Source organism: Solea senegalensis, linkage group LG16 (genome assembly GCF_019176455.1).
Source record: "Solea senegalensis isolate Sse05_10M linkage group LG16, IFAPA_SoseM_1, whole genome shotgun sequence".
Taxonomy (NCBI): Eukaryota; Metazoa; Chordata; class Actinopteri; order Pleuronectiformes; family Soleidae; genus Solea; species Solea senegalensis.
Genome location: NC_058036.1, coordinates 15467845 through 15489007, shown reverse-complemented (window position 1 = coordinate 15489007; position 21163 = coordinate 15467845). Strand labels below are relative to the sequence as shown.

The window sequence follows — 21163 nt, the reverse complement described above, 5'->3', positions numbered from 1 at the left end:
CACATTCATTCATAAAACAATCCCAGAATTCCTTGCAGCCAGAATAATTATGACAATTTTAACAGAATAATTAGGTAAATTTTTTTTCTAGACATCCAGGCCGGAGAATTATTAACTACAACACATCAGGTGTAAAGATCAGCTATTGACCTGTTTATATGCTAATTGGAGCAGAGTTTAAGCAATGCCACTCTTCACCACAAGGGGCAGTATGATCCACAAAGTCCTCAGTCAAAAGTTGAACTTCAAACTGCTTAACTGGGTTTTAAACTGGGAAAAGTGGGATGAGAAAAATCAGCCGGCGCTCATTTACACCACGGCTCAGTTTGAGTCACGTTCTGTTCAATTAAAAACGGGTTTCAGGGTGGATTGTTTCCCCAGAGTGTGTGTGAGTGTATGCATGTGTGTTTGAAAGTAGGTCTGGGCAACAGTAGGGGGCAGGCTAAGAGAGTGTGTATTTAAATACTGACTTCCACACAGTGTTTGTACTGAGGAACAGCAGGGGCAAGAGAGCCCTGTGTTTCACAATGCACACACACACACACTGAGTGAGACATAGTGAAAACCAGCTGTTACAAGCACTGGCTCTCTTTTAAACCCCCTGTAATCCCAAACGACGTTTAGACAAATTGATGCATATTTGATCAAATCTGAAGTTGATCAAATATGAACAAGTGTTAATGGCTCAGATTTTACCAGCTCTTGAGCGTCTGATTGATTTTGGTACTTGATATTCATGACGCACAGGTATTAAAACCTACAAATGGTTGGAGAGGGCTAATAAGGCTGCACAGGCTATATGAGGGGAATATTAATGCTGACAATACATGCACGATCATTAAGAATAACCACAAATGTTCAATCACAAATTGCCACAAACTCCCTGGCTAATTTAAGATTAAGATTAAGATTTTAAAGGTTGGTGCTACATTTTGAGAGTTATTTAATAAAAAGGGAGTGGGATGAAAATGTGAAAAACTTAATACAGAACACGTTCAACCTCGGAACAGTAAACGGGAAGTCTGGGACAGACTCATTTCCTCACAGCAAAGTCTGCACAAGCTCAGGGGCACATACACAAAACTGGAGAGTCTGGAGAAAGTGCCCTGTGGAACAAACAAACAAAAAAGACACTGAAGGTAAACAATGTGATTGCAGGGATTCGTGGGAATATTCAGATAAAATAAACGACGAAGACGGGAAAAGAACACATGAAAAGAGAGTGAACGTAGTGATAACTGAGACTGACCGAAGATGCTGACTTTAATGAGGCGTCAGCTCATTCTGTCTGCTGTCAAAGGAAAACATTTTAACGTCATTTGGAGAAGCAGCTGGGGAGGGAAAGGGATGGAGACGCACCACAAACAAGCACAGTCTCCGTTGGAACTGAATGAAGTTACAGTGCGTTAACTTTTTTGGATAATGTCATTATGTCTGGTTCCGTTTGTTCTTTGTGAACAGAAACAACGTAACGTTATTAGTATGTCACATACCCTGTCGGGCAATACTACAAGATCTGACCGAGGGATCATTTGTGAATATGCACCAGTTTGCAGTTGTCTTGATTTACTAGCACAATGTTGCGCTGCTACCTGTTACGTCACTGGGCGAAACGAGACCTAAACACTGCTAGACTGACAAATAAAGAGATTGTTCAATTAATAAAGAATTACTAACTTAATCGTCGACGATTGTGATACAAGCTTTTTCTCATTTTTCAACTACTTAAATAGGAATGTTTTGCAGTTTCTTTGAAACAACAAGACATCTTTAGTTGCAGCCCTCTATTTTTAAAATAAAAAGTGACACACTGCAGTTTTCACAAGAAGCAATAATAGCAGTTGTGCAGCCTAGATGACTGACAGCTGACAGAGGGAGCAGAATTCGCCCTGATTATGTGTAATTTCACTACTGCCCCACCTGCTGACTCCCTCTCTACTGTGAGAAGCCACCTCCTCCTTCACCACGAACCCGCTAGACTTCACACACTGATATATCGAAGCTTATTTTGAATTGAATTAAATTGAATTGACTTTTTACCCCAACATGTATCTATGTTCCCTTTCTCTGAGCGGCCTAAAGAGGAACAGGAAATGTGTGTGTGTATGTGTGTGTGTGTACACATGTGTATAAGGTTATGAGAAAATTTGGTTTTTAGCTGAAAACTTATTTTGAGGAACGTGTCAATGTGAGGACAATTTGGGATGTTCTCACGACCTGTTTTTGAGAGAGAGAGAGGGAGAGAGAGAGAGAGAGAGAGAGAGAGAGAGAGAGCTGGGAGCTTGCCTGCCCTGTTATTGACCAACAACTAAATAATGCTCAATACACACTTTCCTCATTTCACACACTGGCACTCTTTGGCTCTCTCTTTCTCTCACTCACACACACACAATAACACACACACACACACAAGCTTCAACCGGAGTCTATGAATAATTTGCAGCAAGTCTCCAGAACTACTGTATTCTTCAGTTTTAACGTGGACAACAGAAGCGCTCAACAGTCACAGCGCTCTCATTTCTCACACTTCTGTTGAACACAATCATTGAAAACAACGGCTAATCTCCAATAATAAGTAAATAAAAACACTTTTTTATAAAACAATAAAATGTTGCCAGAGAAGAACAATAAATTATACATGCAAAAGCTTCTTTTCTTCTTCTCCTCTCAGTGCAGTAGCATCATCACAGCAGGGGAGAACAGCACTGATTTGTCCCATCATAGCACATGTGTGTATATATAAGCAGGGCCAAGCCCGTGACTCCATCTACCCCCACAGTGACTGATGAACATGTGCATTCATTTGTACATTCAAAACAATCACAGAAGCATATGAAAATATTTATCAGTTGAAATACCAAATATGAGTGCTTTTTATTTAGAATCATTTCAGTTTCACTGTCTTTGGGGCTAAACGGAGAGCTACGCTCACATAAGAATCCCCTATCTAAACGTACATATTGTATTCAGCTAAGGCACACACTGGGTTGTGTCGTCTATATGTAGAAAATCAAGTGTTAACAAGATGATAGTGGTAAACATAGGAGAAAGATGAGGAATTGTTAAGTGCTCTTATTTAATATCACAACATGGGATACATGTCTTGGCTTGTACTGAGAAGTAAGAAAACAGCACACACACACACAAACTCACACACACACTGAGCCAATGTTAAAAATCTAGTAATAGGAATGCAGATGTTTCTCCATCTGGTAGCTGCTTGGAGCGCAGCTTCTCCATTTCAACCCCAATTTAGAACTTTTAACGTACTAAAAACTAAAGGGCTCAGACTAATCCTAATATTTCATAAATAAAAAACTGAATTACATTCCCAGATAGAACAATAAAACATTAATGCGGTCACTTCAAACACAGAGACTGGGCAAACTGAAATTTACGGCTAACGTAATGACTTAGCAGCCACATAAAATTTAATGTGGCCTCACTTCTTTGTATGCAGCAAACGATGCTGTGTGCAGGTTGTTTTTGCTCTGGACCACTGAGATTGCACTTTAACAGCGAACCAAAGGCATGGTGGTGGTGGTGACGCTGATAACACCGGCGACTGATACCTGCTTAGATAGACACCTTCGAGCAACGCCGAATAAAGAAAACTTGTATTTTTACTGGGAAAAAATACACGTGTCTACATCCAATTCCAAACACAACAAAATTAAGTACTTTTCTTAGTTTGCAAGTCAACATTAGTGATAATTCAACATCCGGCTGCGGCAACTCCTAGTCTGGGCTCTGTGGTGATAAGTGCTGCTTCAGAGGCACAAAAGCAAACCCTCATGCTAACTCTCTGTGGTCTGCCACATGTCTTCATCCTCTGTGACTGAGTGTGTCTACTTAAGAGAGAGTGCAAGACAACGAGTGAGCATCTGAAAACCACTTAACATGCATGACATGTTCTCTGGGAGGCAGGCTGCTGTTGCTATAGCAACTAGTGTGGGTCATAAGCCCGGTGGTGACGGGTATATTTGATTGGCTGAGGTGAGACAGGAGGGATTTTTTTTAGGGTGGGGGGTTACACAGTTACAGATCTAAAGTCTGACTTGTGTACTCTTGCAGGACACCTACAATCCAAGGGATGGGCTTCCTCGTCATTCATTCATTCATCTAGAGTCTCACTCACCAAATTGCGTAATATGAGCTCAGTGTTTTCCTTCAGTCATTAAATGGCTCTCATGCCACTGCCAAACTTTTACAACACATCCTGACCTCAGAGACTGAGATATGTAGTATCCTCAAAAAGAATTGGATAAGATCTATAACTCCGACCGATCAGTGCATGGCAGTTTGACGACGTCACGCAAGTCGAGCTAGTGGAAACACGGCATATGTCACTTAAGCCACTACCATTATAATAATAATAATAATAATAATAATAATAATAACAAGAATAACAATAAGCCCATTATTAAGGGCCCAAAGAAATCACACTGTTTAGCACTTTACTTGAATGCCTAATTGAACGTTTCTAATCTTTTGTTCGTGATTGTAATCGATAAACATTTTTGATTTGTGAAAAAACTTCACATTTTTTCCAGAATCGTGCGGCCTTAGTCTGAACATTTGCTAAGCCTGGCAGCCTGAAGCTATATCAACATAAGCCAAAATATAAAAGAAAACATCAGTGGGTCGCCCTACTTTAACTTTGCCAATATAATTACACGTTACAATTGTTACAACAAGCTTCTGGAGTTGTAAAAGCCATTATTATAGCAAACCGTTGTGTGTAATCTGACACTTCATTATTCCCATTTCCCACACTGTTTTTTCAATACTCCACATTATGTTGATTTGTTAGCAATCTGTATACAATATCACTGCCCAATCCAGGGGGAAAAAGAGCTAAACTGTTATTATATGTTAACAGTAATGATGGAAATGTATGTGGTTAAAGAATATAACAACATGTTAATAGAGTTCTTTCAGTAGCTGTACACGTTTGTAACTGGTTTCTAGAGATTAAAATCAGCTCAACCACTAAGTGATAATTAATGGGTGCTTGTAAACACATCCAGATAACATGATGTATCCAGGTAGTGACAGAGCAGCGCTACAGGAGTTCAGTGGGTGCAATCATATTTGCAGTAATAATTCAATTCCAATGCCAGTGGCTTTTATGAAGAGACAGACAAAACACCTTGCCAGCAAATAATGAATTAGATTTCCGCCACCTTTAACCTAGCGGTCTTTCATTTCCAATTTCTGCTCTTCAAAAAAAAAATCTCAAGTTTCTGACAAATATTACTTTAAAAACTGCTGCTGATTCAAGGCCAACATTCAAACGAAAAAAAAAAAAACACACTCACAAAATCTAAATTGACACTTAACACACCGTTGTACATTACAGTTCTCTGGAAAGTGCCACTGAAGCTCGTAATGATTGTGCTACATTCATATACATATATATAAAAATGTACTGTATGTAGGAGATACCTGCAGCACCTCCATGTCTCTAGTTTTTAAACACACAGTACAAAAAGTTGACAGCCTTAACCTGCCTTTATTTTTTCTCCATTTTCCAGACAGAGCTGGTTTTGTAAATAAAATACTTTCTCCCTCTCGCTTTCTCTCACACCTTCGTGGCTCCGTGGTCCCTGCTGGCCGTTTCTCCTTACAGCAATAACCTGTAATGCATCAGCTATAATTGGCCACTATCTCCAGAGAATTTAGCGTAGTCAGCCTCTGATTCCAGCACTGGGGAGGACTACAACTGTGCAGCGCTCAAGACAGAAAAACACAAGCTTGGATTCACAACTACTAACTGGGGAGTTGGATGGGGCTTTAATAAGAGACGGTTGCTCAGATACTGTACATGTCCTATGTGCTGCCGTTAATAAAGACAGTTGAGACGTGTGTTCTATTTCTGTCTCTGCAGTCAATATTACATGACGTGAGACGGTGGTCCAGCTCTCGTGGTTTAAGCTGGGTATGAAATATCCTCTTTTGCAACCTATGAGGAATATGTTATAATGTGAGATTAGGATAGAGAAAAAACAGAGAAGGAAAAAATAAATAATTGAAAAAACAGTTTTCGTTGTTTCCGGTGTGCAACTCTTAAAAGGAATACTTTGCATTTAGCTTTGTATTACTAGAATAGAGGTAGTATTTTTGAAAAATCGTGCTTCCCAACCTCAGTTTCCCCCTAGTCGAGAAATATCAAAGAAAAGAAGGAAGATATTTCTAAGTGTCCGCCATCTTTGATAACAGTTACGCTAACAGGACTAAGTGTCACTGGTGGGCACGTAACACAGAAAAGAATCAAGATACTTGCTAAATGCAAATCGCATTCGTATTCCTTTAACCATCTATGGTGTAGAACAAGAAATACTACATTGCCTCACCTCAAACAACATAATGTCAATGTTGTCTACTCCTGATAAGCAAAGAAGGCACTGGTGCAGGCCAAGCTGCACCCACGTTTGAAGGACCAAAATTGTACATAATTTGCAGCATTAGTTCTGTGAAAATGTCTTTCATAACCACGCAAAATTGCTACGGAAACTGAAATATCGAAAATCAAAAAAATGCACTGAATCAGGACCTTGTGAACGGGAATCTAAGTGATTCAGGAAATCAAACGCTATCCCACGGTTCACAGACCCTAAATCCACCAAGCTCAGGAGTAGCCGGGTAATGTGAGGACTCTCCTCTTCTTCAGGAATATACTCACAAGCTAGCAGAGCAAAACTAATAATTATGTAAGAAATAAAAAGATCATTTGAGATTTGAGACTTGACCCGTTTCAAAACAAGTTCCTCTTACAGAAGTAACTCCTTAGAGTCTTAGAGGGAGAGGGCTGGGAGAAAAAGCACAAACTATTTCCAGCTGAAAACCTTTCATTTAGGTGTAAACACACAAAATTATTTTCCATATGGCTCGGAGCATTTACCCTCGATGCATTCTACCACGATAACGTGCAACATTAACTCCAGATATCTGCAAAATGACACTGAAAATGTGGTCCCGCACTGTTTCCTCAGATCTTCAGCTAAAAATGAAAAGACATTATTACATATACATTAATTAACTACATAGGCAAAATGACTGACCTTAAATCAAACAAAACCTGAGTTTTAGTACAACCCACAAACAGGAGAAAAAAATACCTCATACTAAATGAACTAATGAGGTCCACAGTGAAAACAAGGCAGTAAGACACATCTGACAGGAGCAAACAGCAGAGGTATTCTTTCTTTACACGAAAGCCACCGGCTCAGCAGCAAATGCAGCATTGCAGAGCTCAAACTAACTGGCACAAGCCAAAGCTGCTTAACTTTGTCTCTCCAGGCTCTGAACACATACAGTACAACAGCACAGCCGCTGACTGACCGAGCTGACACTGTGACACTGTGACACTGAGCTCAGGCTCAAGTAACAATCTCTGTTGCTCTATTCAGAACAGCTCAATGCATGATGACTTCAGTTATGAAAAACTGATTGAAGGTTGTGTGCACTGATGGACGGAATCCCTGAAAAGTGTTTGTCTTCAAAAAAGGGTTGGTTTCCATAGCAACATACCCTGTACAGACTCATAAATAAAGTGCTTATTTCTTTACTGCTTTAGATACATTTTTATAAAATACATAACTGACTGTTAACTATGCTGCTTATTTGCCATAGGAAAGTACACTTGGTTGTCATTTTATTAGGCACAGCTTAGTAAAACCTCCTAAACACATTTACAACATCAACAAAAGGCTATTACAACTTACTAGAAGCAATGGTCATTGTTGTACTGGTCTAATAAACTGACTTTTATTGAGAGTACCTGTACAATTCCACCATATGGCATTTAGAGAGGCGGAGGGAAGCATCTACTCTCTTCTTTACTTATCATTTACACACACGCCACTTTGCTCTGCTGAATGACATGAAGTCTTGTCCAAATGTAAATTAGGTGCAAAGAGTGACGGTGTTACAAGGTTGCACCATCAATGGTTGTCAAGCTGTGGCAGCAACAGCAATAACAACTTCTGCCTTCTCTGTGGGGACTCTTTCAAAGACTGAGTTGCAAGTATTTCCTTTCCAGTGTGACATGTTGTAAAACAACATCCCAAATGGTGACTGGCCAGGGAGCAACATGTCGTCTGTCCTGTCTCTCAACTCTAAAATCACCCGACTGTCTGACACAGTGATCGTCTTGGTGAGTTGGCACACAAGAAAGATTAACCCTTTAACACCGAGCATATCACAGACGACGCGTCTGCGCAAGCCGCAACTATGCGGCGCGAAATTCCAATGGTTTCCGAAATCAACGTGTGGTTATTACGGTAATTTCACTCGCACTGTTGCAGGAAGCCAGCGAATCAGCATCTTTGTCACCAGAGAGGAGAGAGTTGGGAAAATGCCTGTACATACAGAAGTTTCAATTTTTCGAGAGAAATTTTATTTTAAATATGATTTAAACTGTTCAAATTTCAAATTGTGTGTTTTTCATAATTCATAGTTCATAATTTTAAATTGTTAATACACTATTTTATTCTAAATAACTGCCAGATATTAAAAGTTAAAAGAAAAATGGGCAAAAGCACAGGATAATTTTCTGGCCCTTTAATGGTCAAAATAAGCAAAAAAGGTGTTAAAGAGTTAAGTAAGCCCTTCAAAGCAAAACAAACAGAGAGAAAAAATCTTAATAAACTGTCCAAAGTCATAACCATTACATTGTGAAGAGTTGGCGAGAAGCTGGAATTACACTGTGGGCAAATGAAGCCCTCATGGCACTGGCTTGGCAGTGCAATGTTTGTAAACTATGTTGCCGGGAGTGATAAATGATGCATGTCATAATCAAATAAAACAATACACTAGCAATGATCACAAACCACTGGAGAAGAAAAAACGGTAAATCCGAGGACCTTTCTGTTCTTGACAACTCACTGGCAAAGAGCCAAAATCCAGTCAACAGTTCACCCCTGAATCAGCCGCTCAGTTTTAACATTCTTCAGCTGCGGTGCCAGTGACTTCCATCCAACATTATGATTAGTAGAACATGTCGGCTGTAAATATTCCTTTCACCGCAGACTTCACTGCCTTGTCCTTTGTGGGTTTGTTTTTTTTTTTTAAATTGAAAACGCTTCAGTCATGATTCCTGCTGCATCATTCTACATTTCTGGTATCTGAAGGCACCGGGCAGTGCGATTCACAGTTCAGATCTGTGAAATACATCAGGAGGAGAAGAGAGGAACTCATAAAGAGGGACAAAAACAAGTGGAACAATACAAATGTGTGGTTTTAGAGGCTTTAGCGCCAGTCGAGGGAGAACAGAGACACTCACAGACTGAAGAGATTAGTGAGACAAATGCAGCTAATCTTCATTTTATTACTTTAAGGTCAGCGTTCACTTTTGAATTACTGCCTTTCAGCCATTCATAAACACTAAAGGGCAGAGTGCATGTGCACGTAACTATCTCTACAGTGAATATGCAGATTAATAAAATGCAGTGTTCAACCCTTTGTGGTTCACAGAAACCTCATTTAGAATAAAGACACCATCCTATAGACTAGACTTGGTGTCATCAATCACCAAATAATTAATGCCACATTTCGACAACACTTCTAATTTAACTGGTGCAGCTTTTCCAGCCTTTACTGGCGATCCAGGAAATGCAGACCAATTACACATGTTGTAATATTGGTGAATTGGGGCCACACTATTGTACTATTGCTAGATTTATTTGGCAATCCTAATATTGGGCTTTTGTGATATGCTAATAAATTTTGTATGTATGTATGTTTACTGATAATGTATGACCATTTACTAAAGTTATGCAAAAAAGAACCAAAGGCCTTTCAGATTCAGGTCAAACTTGGTTTGTACTTGCTCGGACTTGGGCGTGTTCATACAGAAAAATGCCCAAACTGCTCTCTAGTCACACCTGTGTCTGCTATTTGGTGCTAAGCAGGCAAGGTAGTTTTGGGTGATCTTGTTGTCTTTACACAAGTTCTGCATTTTATCACTGTGGTGTGTGTGAAAGTTCAAGTGATGGCTATTTCAAATACAGACCTGAACACCTGCTATAATGTTTAATATTGACTTAATACAAGACAAGTATTTTCAACACGTGTTTTGACTACGGTCAATACAATTCTTTTGGCTACATTTTACAGCCTTCTCGGCAAACTAAAGCTTCAGAAATCACTCCACAATGAAGGCCAGCCAGAGCGAGCTTCGACCACAAACGGCCCCGCTGGGGCCACTGCTCCAGCCTGAACCACCAAGACAATACTTAGACTCGGTCACGCTGCCAAATTCCATACATACTGAGACCAACGCGATGTGGAATAGCCCTGAGGCCAAGTGTGGCTGTCTGCTTTAACCAGATTATGATTATATCATGTGGAAGATTACCCATCCGACACACATAAGTCACCAAATCCGACAGTCGTGTTTCTGCCTAGACACGCACACACTTGCATGCACAGCCATCTGTTATTGTCACTGTACGCTCGTTCTCAGAAGCATACAATCCAGATTGTAGCACAGGAGCGGGCAGGGGGAAGAGTGGTGTGGAGCTGATATCATCTCTGCTGCAAATGTGCGTGTGTTTTTTCTCACTCTCCTGAGAACTGTGAATAAAGGATAAATAGATCATAAGAAAAGGGCAGGTCTATGGAAAGGCTTTAAAGCGATGGATAAGCCAATGTCTCTCGCCCCTCTCTGTGCAATGGCTGCCTGCTCGGCTGCAACTGACGCAAATTGGAGGTCGGGGGGGTTTTAGGTTTGGTGTGAGGGAGCAAATAGGAGGAGGGGGAGAAAGTGTGACAACAGTGTGAGAGAGCAGAGGCTGACGGGGGAAAGTAGAGAAGAAAATGACTTATTTGCTCTCTCATCTGTCTGTGGTTCTTCTCTCACCTTGGCCCATATTTTGAGTCTGCCTCATTTCAACCTCTAATAGAGAGAGGACGGTGAAGGACGAGGCGGGACACACTCACATAAACCACACATGAGCACGTGCACACACACACACACGGCCTTGAGGAGGCTATTAGTCCTCACACCCATTATTACTTCCTAATGACCTCGTAGCACATTGTAGATTTCACTGGAGCGGGAGAAATCCTGCTAATCTGAGGCAGATAGTCATAGAAAAAAAAAACTGCAGTTACGGAGTCATAAAGTGTGGCTGCTGAGGGGAATAATAACTGCTCAGATAGAGACGGAGGCTGAGGGAGTCGGAAGAAGAGCTATCACTGAAGCAGGTGGCCAATTTAAAGCAAGTGAGTTCAGTCAGGTGTCTGATGACACAAGTGGCAAGACAGAGGTAAAGTGGAAAAGTATAATTCAGCGAGAGGCACAGTCAATAGTGTTTACATAACAGGAATGTGGACTGGGAGCCATCCACGTGTTGTAGACAATACACGCATAATAATAACAAAAAAAGATTAGTTCAGAGTGTTACTGTGACATTTCTCCTGATCAAAGTGGTTGCTTCCACTTTGATTGAGTATTGTTGTTATGTTCTAGGTCAAGTGGTGACAGTGAACATTAAATATGATTATACTGAGGCGGCGTTGGTGGCTAGCATTGTTGCCTTACAGCAAACAGACCGGGTTTCGCACCCCACGTTCTCTCCGTGTGTGCGTGGGTTTCCCCCAGTTCCCTCCCACAGTCCAACAGCATGCAGAGGTTAAATGGACAATCACAATTGACCGTGTAAAAGTGATGTTTTGGCCCTACGATGGACTGGCGACCTATCTGGGGTGTACCCCGCTTTTTCACCCGTGTCAGCTGTGACCCTCAGGTGGAGGATAAAGCAGTAGACGATGAATGAATGAGTGCATGAATGATGGCTCATTAAATGATTAATGGTAGTTGCATTTATAACAATAAACTAATAAGCAAGACAACACAAACTCAACCAGTAACTATTCTGACTTCTCTGGTTCCTGCTTCTCAAATGTGACAATTTACTGCTGGAGGATTGTGGGTAAATAATGTGTGTAGTAAACAATAACGGGCAAAGAAACTCCCCTGTGCACAGGTCAAGAGAGCAGATGGGGTAAATTAATGACGTCTCAGCGTTGGGAAGTGAACAAGCAACACAAATGTACCTTGAGTAAAACAGCTGCATAAAACTATACTTTATATATACTGTAATACCTGTAAACATATTTTTACTTTTTACATTGTGCAATATTTTTCCATATCTAATTTTTCAATTAATTTGTGGTAAAAAAAATAAATAAAAATAAAAACACGTTCACGATATTTGCTGTCAATGCTAATAAACATTCGGCAAACCATTTCCCATTTGCAGACCTAGGAAGTTTCCCACCCGTTTACAACCACTTCATTCCCACTGTGTGCAGCCACAGAATCTACTTGGCATGGGTCTGCAAATCAATATAAAGTAAGAGCGTGTACAAATAGTACCGACTGTCGAGAGACACACACACACACACTGCCCCGGCTTATGCTGAGGAGGTGTTTGCTGTTGCTTGCAGCCGGCTGCTGACCTCAACTGTAGGAATGACACCTTTAGGATTTGCGGGTCTGCGCTGGCGCTAAAATTTAGAAATGGCTGCCCTGCCCCCGAAACATACATAAAATCCAAATAATGAGTCAAAGTGAAAATTTACTCATCCCCCAACAACAGCCCATGGATATTCTTAAAGCCTGATATAAATCTCTACCTTTGAAACTGGAGACAAATCTATCTATCTGTATATATATACATATGTGTGTGTATATGTGTATATATATATATACATATATATATAAACATACATACATATATATACACACGCATATACATATACACATATATGTATAGCACAGATTGGATCAATAAAATATCATAATCTCTCTGTGGATTAGAGAGGACACGGATACATTTTCACAGTGCTGAATCAAAGTGAATCCAAATCTTGTACTTTTATTACAGCAGCATACTTTTTTTGACCAATGCTCCAAAATAAATGACGTCCACAAAACTACACCATTTGGTGAGGCTGCCTTAAACTTTTTATGAGAAGTGTGTGCTGAAGAAGCCGAAAGACACAACTTTTCAGCTTGAATTTTGATTGCAGCCGTTATTGTTTCAATTAATCGTGCATTTTTTTTAATCCCTTCCATTGATTTCATGACTTGTCCTGACTGGACTTCAGTGGTTTTTTTGCTTTTTTTCTACTGGTTTCACCACTTCTAATTCTTGTGAGTACGTGCCTCAAAGTGTTCTACCATTTGTGCAGGTTTTTCAGTCACCCAAACAATGTATGCATGCTATATCATGACAATGACAATTCTCCTTATCTCTGTTTACACAGTGTGCACAACCTCATCTCATAAATGCCAAAAAAAGAAGGAAGGAAACTGCTAAAATATACGATGTCTGTGTTTCTTGTACGTGAGCTCAACGTACCTTGCAGAAACGTGAACACACAGAGACCTGAATCTATCACCTGACATAGAGGGATATTATTCACACCAATTTAATCCCTGCCCTGTATTCAGAGAGAGAGCGAGGGAAGTGCTGATGACTACCTTTTCTTTGAGCCATCTGTCTGAGGCTCAGTGTTTGATGAAGTGTTCCTGCCAACAAAGCTCCCCATTACAGCACTTGTGTAAAAATGAAGTGCTGTCTGTATCAAAAGGAGCAAAGGCAATTTCAAAACAGGTGGAAGCAGCAGGTACTGACTGTCCACAGAGAGACATCTGACTGTACAGTATTTGCAATACAATGGGTAAAGGAAAAATCATCCGTAATTTTGAACAATTTCTAAACTTTTGTCGTGAATTTCATGACGACATAAGAGCGAATCAATCAAACATCAATGCCCTAGAAACAGAAAAGCTGATCGTCACACCTTATTATATTATATATATATGAGGGAATTAGTGTGTAATTCAGACGTATGGTTTACTACAGGCTTCTAAATCGGATCGGCCATGATATTCCAGTCATTACTAAGGCAGAATTGCATTGTAAATATAAAACTTAATGGAAGGGCGTCACTAAGAACTTTCAGGAGTAGAATGTTCCACATACCGCTGCAACTTTACACTCAAGTAGTTTATGAGCTTGTGCGTCTGACATATAACCTTTCCTACAACACTAATTACTACAGCTGTCATAAAAAATCCAGTGACGTCAAAGCTACGGCATTTCCCTTTGCAATGCAAAAGTGCCAGGATCATTTCCGTATCATCAGTATAAAACAAGCTAACCAGCTAAAAGGCGTTGAACAATCGCAAAAAAACGGCAAAATAAAATTCTTAAAAAATACATTCAATTACTTGGCTGCCTGTGCAAACACACGTTTAATGTCAGCTGCAGGTAAAAAAAACACTACACCACGTGGGAATACCACGGAGAAATCACACACCTCAGAAACGCAGCGTGACTGACGCACCTCGACTCATTACTGCTCACCCTGACAGCTGAATAGCTGAACAGCATTACTTAATCAAATTCCCCCCGAACAAAGATTCAATTGGTGATGGAAATAGAACTGGTCAAAACTTCGAGACCTACTCGTTGTAGCAACGACTGTTGCACAAACCGTTCCAACAGACGAGCCCAACCGTTCTGAACGGTAAATGTAAATCACAGCCAGCATGCATTATTTTGAATACACGCAGGAAATCAATCTTTTCCTCATTAATATGTGTGTTTGTGCGTCTGCAAGGGGAAGCTTGCCAAGTTCTATACAACCTTGTTTTCCAGGTCACGTTAAATAAAGCTTTGTGATTTTGTGGCTGGTGTAGTGGTTAGCACTGTTGCCTTTGCAGCAAGAAGACCCGGGTTCAAGCCCCAGTCCGAACGAGGGCTTTTCTGCATTTTCTCCCGGTTCTCCCCGGCTTCCTCCCAGTCCAAAAACATGGAATATGGACACTCTAAACTAGTGAACTGTCCAGGGTGTACCCCGCCTATGACCCTATGATTGGCACAGCACCCTCCACGACCCTCCTGTGGATAAAGCGGTAGAAGATGGATGGATGGACTGACTCATAGACGGTGTGATACTGAAATTACAATGGGTTCTTTATTATTATTAAGTGATGACATTGCTGTACATCAACATACCAAGTTTCACAGTTGGCCAGGACCTCCTCACATTTTTTGCACTACTCTGCATGTGTGTGTGTCATTTCTAAACAATCAATAGGTTCCAACAAAAAGGGTTACAAGTGACAGTTGACATAAATCTAATGTCTTGTCCTATGTTGTGTGCACATGACCAGTGAATCTACACATTCTTAAAGCAGATGTGCAACCATCTGGTCCAACACAGCAACCAAACACTCCCGTGCCTAGCCAGTTAAGATTAAGATCCCTTCAGTGACATAAAATGACTTGCAGCCACAAGTCAGACTTAACCGACGCAGAAAAAGCACTTGCATGTGTATTCAGGTTGCCTGGATAATAAGATATTATTGGGCTTCCGACCCACTTTCATTTTAAATCTCTGTATTTCCTCGCCTTGGTTGCATCTTCATACCGACTCCAGTGATTCACAACTTTGCAAAAACGGTCCGAGCTCCTTCAGCGTGAGCCAACAGTTAAGTAAACAAGTTCACAGAACAGGAAACCACAACACAATGAAAGCACTGAACCAGCCAGGGGTGACAAAACTGGTTTTGAAAGTGTTGTGTAGGACTGTATACAGACACACAACGCAGGCTTTTCTTAACAACGCTGTCATTTCACAAAGAAAGCAAAGTGTGAACTGCATCTGCTTGTAGCTTATATTAAAATATACGTAAGACTTTCATGCGTGTCACTGGACTAATTACACATTTTGGGATTGCTTTGGGATATTAAACCCATTTAGAACCAAATGCACATGAGAATATGTCCCATGAATATGTCATATGACTTCTTTTTTTTAAATGTTCCTTTGACTTTACTGTAAGGTGCTGAAAGCTGGACAACTATTTGAACGAGAAAGATTCATTCAAATATCAGCATCTTGAAACAAGGTCACTGTGTAAAAAGGCTCAGACAAATGTCAAGGCCATTACATAATCTCCTGAGCGGTGTCATTATAAGCGTGTGGCTCTAGCAAAAAGCACACAGCAGTCGAGCGGTTAAGAGCCTCCAACTTGGGGAACTATCAAAAGGCACATTTATCCTCCACAAACTAGGTCTACATGCTCGTTAATATGGATAAAATAAACAATTAAGAAACTAAATATCATGTCATCGTCATTTAAATAGGACCATTTGCTTCCCCCCCCAACTCATGTCAAAACAAATAACCACAGCATGTTCATTGCCATCCATTACCTCCTTTTAAATTACAACAGTCTAATGAGCGCCATAATGTGATTCTCAGTCCTTAACATACAAGCGTATTAGGGAGACAGCGAAGGCAAAACAACCAAGCAATCCAACAGACCGAGAAAGGAGACGGAATGTTTTTTTAGCCCTTGTGTTAACAGCAGCAGCAGCAGACTAGACACCTATATAAGTCTATGCAGAATGTCAGCTTTTAACTGTTCAATTCCCAAGGCAAGGACAGGCTGCTGTGTCACTGAATATTCATCACTGTGCAAACAGATGTAAAAACGGTGCCGCTATTTCCCTGGTTTCCTTCTAAGGGGGGGGTTAAGCGCTCTCACAGCATTGTTGCCAAAGAGGATTCCTCAATATGAGCCACAACAGAGACACAGATGACCTGTACATGTCTGTATTGGCGTGGATTTATGGCTGCAACTGACTATTATTGTCATAATCAATTAATATGACAACTATTAGTACTTGTGTCCACAAAAAACAAAATTATTCAGCTTCAATGATTTCTTTGTTAAATGGAGCAAAGAAACCAGAACATATTCACATTTAAGAAGCTGGAAAATCTGAAAGTTTGTTTAATTACTGACAAACACTTGAACCAATTATCTGATTATCCCATATGTGGATTCACCAAAAAACATCAACAAAGAGAAACTCATATAGAATATATATCTATTTGAGCTACAGTGAATCCACATACTCCAATGCCACTGTGGACAATCATCTTAATCGTTCCCTTACAGGTTAAACTACAGCACACCTTGTCTACTGTGCACTGTGGCATCAAAACACGACACTGTGACACTTACAGGGACAAGGGGCAAAGGTCATAGGGTGCATGTTGTACTTGGTGGGTTAGGAGCTCCAATGACACTGTATATCTCACTCAAGAAGCTCAATGAATGACAATTTGCCAGTTGATGGACTAACATGGATACACTATTGCAAGAGGTTGACGAAATAAATCCTAAATACCAATAGCAATAGTCTAAATGGAAATAATTTCTGGTTAAATAATTGCATCCCACCTGCACTGGACTGACTGACGCAGAGAGATGAATGTTGTCATTGTTCCCATAAGATATAAGATTAAGTGAAAGCCCAAATATGTTGGATAACTGGATTTTGCCCAATGCTCAGATTAACTGAAACAAGATGTTAGCCATCAACCACAAAAAAATGATTTTACTGGTTTGCAATCTATTATCGCTGAAAGACAACAGAAATGGTTGCGTTTCTATCTGCTCAATAAACGGACTGAAGCTCCTTGAAGATGAAACTGCAATGAAGCCCTGCACAAAAACTCAACCTGAAGTTGAAAAAGGGATAGTAGAAATGTTTGTTATAATCAAAATGCAGCAACATTATTTAAACTTACAGGGATTTCATCAAGTCAGCGGAGCCATGGAGGTTGTGTTTTCAAAGACATTTGTCCGTTAGCAGGATTACTCAACCCTGAACCTCCATGAACCTTTGGCGAGGGCTGGGACATACATGACCCAGGGAAGAGCTCATTACATTTAGGAGCACAATCCAAGAAATAATGTGTATTAAATAAGGCATATGTAATATGTTAATATCTTTAAAAAGGTTTTAAATTTGTTGTGCAGATGATTTTTAACAATGGAAATCTGTATTTTAGGGGGTTGGTCTTCATTAAGTCACTGTATGGCAAAAAGTTGTATTGTGAAAATGAATGGGAGGTATGTTCAGTCTGTTCTCGGTCACTGATGGGCAAAATAAGATAACTGGTTTTGGTTTTTTTTTTTATATAAAAACATTCAAACCAATTACAATTGATTGTCAAAATAGTTGGTGGTTATTTTATTACTCCACTGGCATTTAATTGTAGCACTATTCTTGACAATGTCTTTATTTTTTTTGGGCAGCAATAGCATAACTCAAAAAAAAAAAAAGTGGGTTTAGATGGGATTTTCTGGGGATGTCAGTTATGGCCCAAGGAAGAAATGAGTTGATTTTGCTGGTGATCGAGATTCAGAGGAGTGTATTTACCTTGTGGGAAACTGAACTGCCTTGGGGCAGGTTTTCTTTAGATTGTAACATACACTTGGGTTGTTATCAATGTAAAAAAAAACAAAAAACAGCAGCAGTATGAGACAGTTTTGTCAGCTACACGTGTGAGTGATTAACACATTTCCTTTCTTGTTCTGCAGGAAACATAACAATGACAGCTCGTATGACAACGCACATGGCTAATTGTAAACAAAGCAGGAGACACAAAGCAGGAGACACTGACCCACTGTCATCTGACTGACCCCAACTACACACAGGTCAGGGTGAGGAGACATCAGCACTGGAGCCTGTTGGAACCTGTAGGGATGGCTGGTGGAGCCCATCCCCCCCTCCCAATGTGAATCATGTTTCCCCGCTCAGAGATGCTTGCTTCCCGCACAGAAGGGGGCGGGAAAGGGAAAATAATGTTGTTTAAACATGCGAAAGTCAACATATTCACAATGCATCCACGTGCTGCCATTCACTCCACACAAAAACACCAACAAATCCGTGTGAATAAGTCATCACTACTCTGAAAACTTGAAAGCAAGAGGGAGGTGGTGATGCTGATGTTGACACGAGGGGGGGGGAAGTAGCACCTTTCATATCTAACAATGTACATCTCTGTGGAGTCTGTGTGTGTGTGTGCAATAAAACAAAACTGCCACAGGCGCAGAAGTAGTAAAGTCAACAGCGTCTGAGCTGCTGACAAACCTGTGCAAAAGACAAGCGGCGCACGACAGGAGGGCAACGCTGTACAATCATAACACGGCTGTGCAAATGAGAGAAGGTGATGCTCTGAATCCTGCCGTGCAAGAAGCGAGAAAAACACGTCACACCGCATGGCTCTTTATTTGTTGACAAGCCAAACTCCGCCACCGAGTACAAATCTGTGGCAAAACAGAGCGATGCTGCGGCAGCCACTCGCCCGTCTGGCAAGTTGTCTCGCCGAAATTTTTTGGAGGGGGAGCTAGCTCGTAGGCTAACAGCTCCGCTAGGCTATAATGTCAGTGAGGAAGAGAGAGAAAGCACATTCACCTCCGTTAGCCGCTAGCGCCCATCCCCCATCCGAGCAGCCTTCCCTGTCTGTGTCCACCATCTTTAATCTGTGCCCCGTCTCCCTTCCCACCGCACAAAACACGACAAAAACACCAGGCACTCACCTTCAACGACCATTGCGGAATCGATTATCACCTTCCGGAACAATAAATCAATTTTGTTAAAATAACGTGCGTATTTTAATATTGAAAATTGGCCGTGCGAGCGGAACCGCGCCTTGAGAGAAGAGCAGCAATCCTAAACCGCCATCTGGTGGTATTTTCCTCTCTGTGATGCAGCGGGAGCGGCGCAGCCTCAGACCGAGACACAGCTGCCCCCTGGCGGACACACCGGGCCGCGGCGGACACGCGCCTCGGGCGAGCGGGTGGGCGAGCACGGGAAAGGGGGGGCCGCAGAACCCCGCCGCACAACTGACGGGGACGCGCACAGGAACAGGAGAGACCCCGTGATTTTGACAATATGTCCATTAAAAACCAAACTTCTCACCTGTTGCACATCGCAGGGCTTACACTTAACGTTTATGTGTGTGTATCTATATACTTATATATAAAATACCTTTAATTTTGTATTGTATTGTCTCTTTATGCTCACTGTTGTACATAACTCTCTGACTTGCACAGCAATTGTTTATTAACAGTTTAATAAGTCAATGTGGACAGTGTAAAACTCAACCATCATTAATTCATGTCATTATTTACACTTGTCCAACTGTCGTCTGTCAAAAATGGTATGCTGTACAAAGGGCCCAATTGCTGTAATTAATTTAATCTGCTTATTTTTCTATTGAATTGTTTTTTTAAAACCATCTTCAATTCTTATTTCTTGTTGTGTTTGTTTTGCAGCAAAACACCAAAGTGTAGTGGCAATAAAATGGGAGCACACATTCTTTCCACTTGAAGCATCTGATTTAATACATGTATTATGTGTTAAAAGACATCTTGTTATAGCATAGAGTTACGTCGCTTTAATATAGTTTATAGGTTGATCTGCCTAAAGGTAAAGCAATATAAGTCCTTTTATAAAGGTTATCATGTTATAATGCTGTGTTTGTTTAGAATCTTAGAATTACATTCCCAAAACCTTCCTGTGCAAAGAAATATGTACTTTCACCCCATCCACACAGTTGACCTTTGATGACTTTGCCACCTTTGCCTCCTTTAAGTGAAGTCTGACACTTTCTCCAACTTTGTCTCTGTGTGGTTTTTATTGTCTCGGCCTCTCTACCTGAGGAAGAGACAGAAAGAGTTAGTGTTAGCACCGCAGCACACGGCCAAACCCCTGAACCATTCATCTCCATAAGGTCATTGGTCTGGAATTGGACGTGGACACAAACCCAATTATAGCCTGGATGTGCTCACATTACTTACTCCGGCTCAGTGTTAATGCCAGAAAGAAAGAGAGAGAGTGAGGCAGTGGCTTCACTTAATTATATTAGTCCCACATGCAGGGTCATTAAGTGCATATCAAATACCTGCAGAGAGAGAGAGGGAGAGAGAGGGGGAAAGTTAATGCATAAACAGAGACAGTCTGATTAAAATGCACCTTTATTGCATCTTTGTTATAGAAACACACACACACACCAGTGTATAAAGCAGCGTTTTATAGCATTGTTGTTTGCCATAGCAACAGCATGTGTTGCCATGAAACCTGTGCCAGATCCTCCCCACAGGGGTATTTCACACACACACACACACACACACGTACACACATACATTATTCTCTAATGATTAGTCTAATGAGGCAGGTGCCATGTGAAACCTACAATTAAAAAAAAAGCTGCACAAGCTTATAATTCTTTTCAAATAGTTCCCTAAAGGAATAGTGAGTGTAATATAAATGTA

General features: G+C 40.7%; 1 protein-coding gene and 1 long non-coding RNA gene across 2 annotated transcripts in view; one reads left to right on the top strand and one right to left on the bottom strand.

Moving 5' to 3' along the window:
- Window positions 1-19580, bottom strand: part of stag1a (stromal antigen 1a) — a 31912-nt gene extending 12332 nt beyond the window's left edge. The window contains exon 1 of the mRNA XM_044047196.1: window positions 19427-19580. The gene's annotated coding sequence lies outside the window, so the exon portion shown is untranslated. The remainder of the gene's footprint in view (window positions 1-19426) is intronic.
- Window positions 8015-20214, top strand: LOC122782721. The gene is made up of 2 exons (XR_006361956.1): window positions 8015-8158; window positions 18425-20214. It is a non-coding gene; the product is annotated as an uncharacterized LOC122782721 (long non-coding RNA).
- Window positions 20215-21163: the final 949 nt, after the last annotated feature.